Source organism: Phyllostomus hastatus, unplaced genomic scaffold, assembly GCF_019186645.2.
Source record: "Phyllostomus hastatus isolate PE091 unplaced genomic scaffold, TTU_PhHast_1.1 phas_contig_40, whole genome shotgun sequence".
Lineage (NCBI taxonomy): Eukaryota > Metazoa > Chordata > Mammalia > Chiroptera > Phyllostomidae > Phyllostomus > Phyllostomus hastatus.
This window is the reverse complement of record NW_025333872.1, coordinates 33090751-33099000: the sequence shown is the minus strand read 5'-3', so window position 1 is coordinate 33099000 and position 8250 is coordinate 33090751.

Sequence of the window (8250 nt, the reverse complement as noted above, 5' to 3'; positions counted from 1 at the left end):
AGAGAACCACGTGGCCTTGACAGAGTGGAGACTCCCGCAGCCCTGAGAGAGAGAACCACGTGGTTTTGGCTGAGTGGGAACTCCCGCAGCCCTGGGAGAGAGGACCACATGCCTTTGCCAGAGTGGGGACCCTCGCAGCTTTAAAAAGGGGAACCATCACCTGGTTGTAGCAGAGATCCCGGCAACTCAGCTGAAGGTGCCGGGAACCCAGGGAGGTCTCCCAGTTGAGATGGAGTACTAACTGGGAATAACCAGAGGACTGTCTGAGCCATGGACTTCTATTTCCTTTCCTGAGATATGGTACTCTGGACTGGGCAAAGGGGGAAGGAAGGAAAGACTGTGTCTGTTTGTGGGTGTTTTAAGGGACTTTGGGATTTTTGATAAAGACATTAGGTCACTACTTTAAGTTTGTATAGCATTAAATAAACGTTTCCTTTCCTTTTCATGAATCTCTGGCATTGAGAGACATCTTTCCTCGGGCAGCAGACGTGATGGACCTGGGGGCTTTTTTTCAATAATAGTATATTGTCCCAGGTCCCCCTTGTTTGCTCTGTAACAAGTTCACATCTGGGACTGTTGCTACTGAGGATAAACACCAGATATCATTTGCTCAATATTTTCAAGGAAGGACAGCAAAGCACACTCTGTTTTTATTTCTGTGATACAACTAATTCCCTCAAACCACCTTTTTATTTTCAAATGTTTGCAGTTCCTGTTTCACCATGTTTATTAATTAGTCTCCAGGGAAGAGACTGGGGTTTTCATATGCTGATATTCACTGAGTTGTTTCTGAGATGATCAACTCTATACAGCATGCCCCAGGATGTGTAAAGAACAGCAAGAGTGTTTTTATGATGTGTTCTAGATAGAAAGAAATGTGCAATGCATAAACAAAGCACATAAAAACATTTATTTACAGTTCAGAATTATCCCAGTCATTGAAAAATATTGTACTGTCAAAATTAACTAGTTCAGTGTTTGTAGTTTAATTTTCACCTTGGGTTTGAGACTAAAGATAGGATGGTCATATTTGGGAGTTACAAATGCTGTCCTCACAATATTTTATAAATATCAATTAAATAACTATTTTTGATGGAGCTTACTTTTAGAGTACAGCACACCAAAAACCTACAGTCCATTTTGGGACATAGAACATAAACTGACAACAAATTGATAAACAGAAGCAGGAGGTGGCATATGCTAGTTGACAAAGGCAGAATGGCAATAGATTGTACTGTGGGCTGATGAGCAGGGAATAATGAAATCAAAGTAGTGTTTTAGAAATAGAGATATACCTTATTTTAATGTAACCTGGACTCCTGGACTACCTTGTGGTAAGTGATTTAGCTCTTGGTTTAGTTCCTGGATATTACACAGGGGCATATTGCCCTTTTAGTGGAAGGCAGATACATTTTTTTAAAAAAAGCATAGTAGCGCATTAAATGAGCATGTCAGAAATTTGACTTATTAAAGAATCAACTTTGTGCACGTGTGCATGCATATCAATATGCACATCTGCAAAATGAAGTTAAACACAATCTTCTAATGTCTGTAGTCACACAGTGTAATTAAAGTTGTAATTTCTATGAAAAATAAGTTCTGTATGCAAACAGATATAAAGAACCTTCAGGTGCTTTGATTATGACTTGTATAATTGAACTGGTTCTGATTCACTTTAAAAATAAGGATTCTAATAATTTTTATGGCCAATTATCTATCTACTTATTCAGTAAATTTACTCACTCATTTAAAATATATATTAAGTTCCCACAATGCATCAAACACTGTTCCCAAAGCTTGGGAAACAGCAATAATAAGACAAGTCAGATGACTTGCCTGTCTTCCTGGAGCTCACATTCCAATAGAAGATTAGAGACAGACAATAAATAATAATAGCACTAGTTAAGATAATTTCAGAATGTAAAACCTCTGAATAAAATAAAACCAGTTATGACTGTGGTGCTGAGGTGGGGTAGGTTATTAGAGGGGACTTCTTTAAGAAGGTTACGTGGGAGGTAGAAGTGTAATAACAAGGAAGTGCTGTGAGAAAATCTGGTTCAGAGCATTTTGGAAGAGGGAAGAGCAAGGATGAAGAGCCCAGTACATTGTTGACATCCAACACTGTCAAGGATGTGAGGCAATAAACATAATTACAAAGGGAAAAAAATAACCTAATGCAGAAATGAGGTTCAACATGCCCAAGGAAATAAAAGATGATGGAGATAATGGTGTCACGGGGAGTGAGAGGTACAACGGCAAGGAGGGAGATCAGCGAAGGAGTTGGCATTTAGATGATAAAGGGCCCTGTGAGCCATAGTAAGGGACTTGGACTTTTTTTTCCCATGTGGTAAAGGAAACCACTGGAGGCTTAAGTAGAGAAAATACATTATCTGGTTTACATTTTGCAAAATTATTTAAGCTGTTGTGTGGGTAATGGATTATAGGGAGGAAGACAGGAAGAAGTTAGGAAGCTCTAACAGCAGTTGAATCAAGAAATTGTGGGGGCAAACTGTGGCATTAGCATTGGGATTAAAAAGTATAGATGGATTCAGCATAGATTTTAGAGGTAGAATTAAAGGACTGTCTACAGATCAGATGGGGGTGTAAGGAAAAAGTTGAAAATTAACATTTTAGTTCTTGGGTTAAGCCACTGGATGGTTTTCCCATTTGCTGAAGTACAGCTGACTAGATAAGAATGGATTTTGAAAGTACAATTATTCTAATGTTACCACATTTTATATAATGATTGGATATCCATGTGGAGAGGTTGAGTATGCAGCTGATTTTAGTAGCCTTGAGCTCCACACAGCGGTTGTGGTCAAAATTATGCTAAGTGAAATAAGCCAGTCAGAGAAAGACAACTACATTATGACCTCACTTATATGTGAAATCTAATGAACAACCTGATTTAACAAGGGAAATTGAGACAGACTCCGAGATAGAAAGCAGGCTGACAGTTCAGGGGTAAGGAGTTTGGGGGGTGAAGATATTGAGCAAGAAAGAAAAAAAGAGAGAAAGAATGCATGGACAGGAACAACAGAATAGTGATTGGGGGGGAGGGTATGTATAGAGGTGGAAGAGGGCATGGGGGGGTAAATGGCAATGGAAAAAATAAAACAGGTAAAAAAACCACAATATGTAGAATAGTAACAGGAATAAAAAGGAAATTTAAAGCCATGGGACTAAATGACAGGAAAGTTTGAGGTACCACAGAAAGTTTAAGGTGGCCAACATTTTTTGTTCAGAGGAAACACAGAGCAAAGTGATGCAGTGAGTGTGGCAGATATGTTGTCAAAGAAGCAAAGAAAAGGGAGAATTTCAGGAAAGAGGACATGAACAACTATGTTGCAAGTTGCTAAGAGATGGAATAAGAAGAAATAGATCCAGATGACCTGGGAATGGCAATGCCCTTTTAGATAAAACACCAAAGGTAATATCCATGAAAGAAAATTGATCAGCTGGATTTAATTAAAATGGAAAAAAATTTGCTTTGTAAGACACTGTCAAGAGAATAAAAGACAAGCTACAGACTTGGAGAAAATATTTGCCAAAGGCACATCTGATAAAGGGCTATTATCAGGTATACAAAGAACTCTTAAAACTCAAAATAAGTAAATAGTGCAATTTAAAAGTAGGCCAAAGACCTTAACAGACACCTCACCAAAGAAGACATACAGATGGCAAAAACACATGTAAAGATGTTCCATATTATAAGTCACAAGAGAAATGCAAATGAACACAACAATGAGATGGTACTATACACCTATTAGAATGGCCAAAATCAGGACACTGACAGCACCAAATGTTGCTGAGGATGTGGAGCAATAGCTGGTGGGGATACAAAATGGTATAGCTGCTTTGTAAGACACGAGAGAAAGAGGGGACATTGGTTAACCAACATTACATTTTTTTCCTTAAGTTGAGAAATTTAATTTTTAGTTCTTTCAGTTTTGTTTACATAACCCTAGAATATTTGGTTTATATTACTTTAAAAATTTGTCAATATTTCTGAAAATTTTATGTTTTCTAAATCTTTATTTTGATTATTTTAGCTGAAAGTTACAATAAAATGTACTCACAATCACTAGAATTCCTGTTTTGGTTTTCATAAAGATCAATACAAAACTCTTTTTACACAGTCTTATACATATTTTGCCCATCCCCAATCAACCACTTAAGTTGAAAAAAAAGTAATAGTGTATAGAAGAAATATAAGTGCAAGAAAAAGATAAACATTTTTAGCCAAATTTATGACTAAACATGGAACTGATGGAGTTGAAAGTTACAGAAATCAGTGAAGTAGAATTATTGGCAGAGAAAAAACATATTTATGTTTATTGATGGGTATGAATGAACCTGAAATACCTAGTAGCCTGAGATGATATCATGGTTAACTAGAAGGTGAGAGATCATGAAATTAATGGTGAAGTTGGGTTTGACCAATATAAAGAAGATGATAGTAAATCTGATTTTTGGAAGCTTGCTTATCTAGGGGTATAGAATTTGTCTTATTGTATTATAGAAAAGTAATACAATTAATAAATTCATGAATCATTCATTTTTGGTCAAAGTTTTTTTTTAATTCATGTAGCTGCTTTTTAAAATATTTGGGGTACTTCCCTGGCTGATGTGTCTCAGTGGATTGTGTGCTGGCCTGTGAACCAAGGGATCAAGGGTTCGATTCCCAGTCAGGTCACATGCCTGGGTTGTGGGCCAGGTCCCCAGTAGGGGGTGTGCAAGAAGCAACCACACACTGATGTTTCTCTCCATTTAGTTCTCCCTCCCTTCCCCTCTCTAAAACTAAATAAATAAGATCTTTTAAGACCTTTAAAAAATTGGGATGCTATTGGTTAATAAAATTATATAGGTTTCAAGGATATAATTCTATGATAAATCATCTGTATATTGCATTATGTTCCCACCACCCAAAGTGTTTGCTTTTATTTGATTGTTCTTGCTAGAGTAAAAAAAATATTTTCAGTTTATTTTTAGAAAATTTTATATTCAGGGATTTAGATTGTGGCCTTTTTTTCCCATTTGAATATTGAATAATCTATGACTCACTGATCCCTGTAAATAACTTTGGCCACATGTTAATTGAAGATCAAAATCTTCTTTACTATGCAAATACCCTAAAGGAACATATTATACCCAGTAGCTGTGTCTACCAAAAGCCTAGCACAGTATTCCAAATAGTGTTCCATAAATGTGTGTTATACACATGAAGACTGTGTCCAGGAGGTTTGATGTATGGAGCCCTGGTCCCAAGTTTTAGTATTAGTTATGCTTGTGTGGTCTCAGTGAAATCATTTGCTGTCCCTGCTTTTAATTTTATCTATGAATTTGGGATAATGCTACCCACAGGATAAAACAAAAGACTCTGAGAAAAGTGCTAGATGTCTTATATTCATTTGGCTGATTGTATTCAATGTGGCCTCCAGTCCTCCTTTTTCTGTGTCTGTCACGTGAGGGGATTGGACTAGCTCTTGTATTTTTTTCTCCCTCAACTCCTAGAACAGCCTCCCGTTCTGACTGCAACTATGACAGTCTTTTCCCAGCTTCTGAACTGGAGACAGGGTTATCTGACCTTGTTTCTCCTCCTTGTTTCTTAGCAGTCGTGGGCAAGGCACACGTGGACTTTATGTTTTTTGTATCTACACTCTCCAAAACAAAATGACATTTCCTCAACTCGATACTGATTTTTTAGTTGTAGGAGGAAATTAAAATCTTCCAGATTTTCATTGCCCTATATGAGAGAATAAAAATATAAGACTATTACAGAGGGCTTTTGAAATCTGGTTTTATTTTTAGACATTACTATTTGAATAGTCTTTAATATTTAAAGGAAAAGGCCATATGTGGCAATGAAGTGAAATTTATATCTTTAAGAGAATTTAAGAAGCCAATTAACATATAGAAAGTTCCAAAGAGTTTGGAACTCAGCCCCAGGGAGATTTATAATGAAGACTTAATAAAAGAGAAAAGAAACCCTAAACATTTTATATGCTATGTAAAAAAATACAATAAACAATAAATGAAAAAGTGAGCTGTTGCAGTTTAATGCCACTATTGCTGTTAAGAGAGTTTGTTTTTTATTTCTCTTGGTAATGAAAACAAACATTTTTGGTTTGAAAGTGTGTATTGATTTGTTTTTCCTTTGACTCACCAAAATATGCAGAAAGTGCCTTATTCTTGCATGATTAAAATGAGTTTTAAAATACAAAGTTGATAATTCTTAACAAGATGAATGAGTTTCTGGGCTTTTCTCTGAATAGCACATTCCGAGAACAATCCATCCTGTCTCCTTGAGTGACACAAGAGAAGTCTTCTGATAGTATGACTCTCTGATGATGTTTTTGAAAGACTTTGAAGCTTTCTTTTCACTGAAGTTTAGTGATATGTTCTAATGCCCTGTTGCTATTTTGATCTTTGTTAAACTTTTGCCTCCACAATACATATATTTTTGAGAATATAAGAACAACTTTGGGCCTTGCAAATAGTTGTGTTAGATGGCATGGCTATTGAGGCGGTGATATCACATGACTCAGGAAAAAGCTGTAGTTTTCCTGTGTGAAGTGATTTGTGTTTTGAGAAGGGTCACCTTTCCTCTCACCTTGGGTAAAAGTCCTTGTCTTTGGAAATGAAGTACCATTGGGTGCTGAGTTCACAGGCATCTTACTAGAGAACAGAAGCATCAGACTCTGCAGCAAATCTTGGTCTGCACGGTGGGTCCTCCTGGTATTGGTTCTCTAAGAATCCCCACAGATTTTTCTCTAAAGAGGGAAATAGACTCTGGTAATATATATTTTTTGAGGATATGGGTAGATTGTAAATATGTAGACAGGAGCATTCCTCCACTCATATCTCTTATCCAGGATAATTTTTTTCTGCTTTTAATGAGCACTACATTTTTTTTTATTTTTTCCTTTCAATAAAAGTGGAAAGGTCTGTGGGAAGAGTTCAGGGTGTGTGCCAAGGAGATCTGTATATGCTTTCCTGGCTTTATTATGTATATGAAGGATAAACTCTTTGCTCTTCAGTTTCTTCATGTGTAAAATGGAAAGAACATTGCACTTGTAGAGATGCTGCTTGGATGAAATAAGGAATCAAATATAAAGAGTTTAGTGCTTTGGAGGCACATAACATGCTATGATACATAATATCATTCTACTTTCCCCAATCCTTCCATGGTTCTGGACAGGAGAAGACAGGTTAACATGTTAAAGCATCAATTCAGCCTGATGAGTGGGTCATTAAGGTTATATTTCCTTTCATCTGCCTGAAATTCTTCACATAATCTTGTCCTCATGATTCCCACATAGAATATCTAACTCCTACCCATCCTCAAGACCTCAGCCTAAATGCCTCTTTTTGTTTTATTTGTGTGAGGTTAGGTTTTCCATTACATATTCCCGTAATGATCTATACTTTTTATATGCTCATCACAATTATACCTAAATGTGGAATTATTCCCCTCTACTCCAACTGTGGGCCATGTGCATAGGCATAATCTAGATTTGGGGACAAGTCCATCCAACTCAGTCCTGCAAACACTCTCAGAGCCACTACGGTTTGCAGCCATGTGCAAGCCATTGGTCTAGAAAATTATGTCTAGATTTTAGATTCTCTCTTAGGAATTCCCCCCTCACTCTCAGAACAGCAGCTATTTATTTTAGAGGCAGAAGAATTTAAAAGTGGTTGAGTGACAAGGAGTGTGGGAAGTCTTAACGATGTTAAAATGCATAATAAATCAGTGATCTTCGTGAAAATCCTAGCCAGTCTCGAGAAGACTGACAAATACTTTCATAAAATGTCACACATTTTGCGGATTGCATCCCTACTTTCTCATCTTTGCTGTGTTCAAAATACTCAGCTCCCTCACCCCAGAGGAAACATCAGTTCCACTAGCAACCCCAGTCTTCTCACTGAGGCAGAGGAAAGAACTAAGGTTCCATCATTCCCTGAACTCACTAACTTTCAGTAGAACTGTCTGTTAACTGCAACCACAAATGCAGTGAGGGAACTGCATTTTAGAAAGTCTGTATGTTAATACATATTTTTCCTATCATGTTCTCTATGTTCAGTGGGACTCCACCACTGTGGAGTACAGGAAGAGTGGAGGAACAACTAAACTGGGATGTACTATCTCAGCTCCACCAGCTACTAGCTGTATGAACGGCATAAGCTACTTTTCTGTTGCTGGCTTTCTAATCTGTAAAATAAAAATAATAGTAGTTCCTATTTCATAGG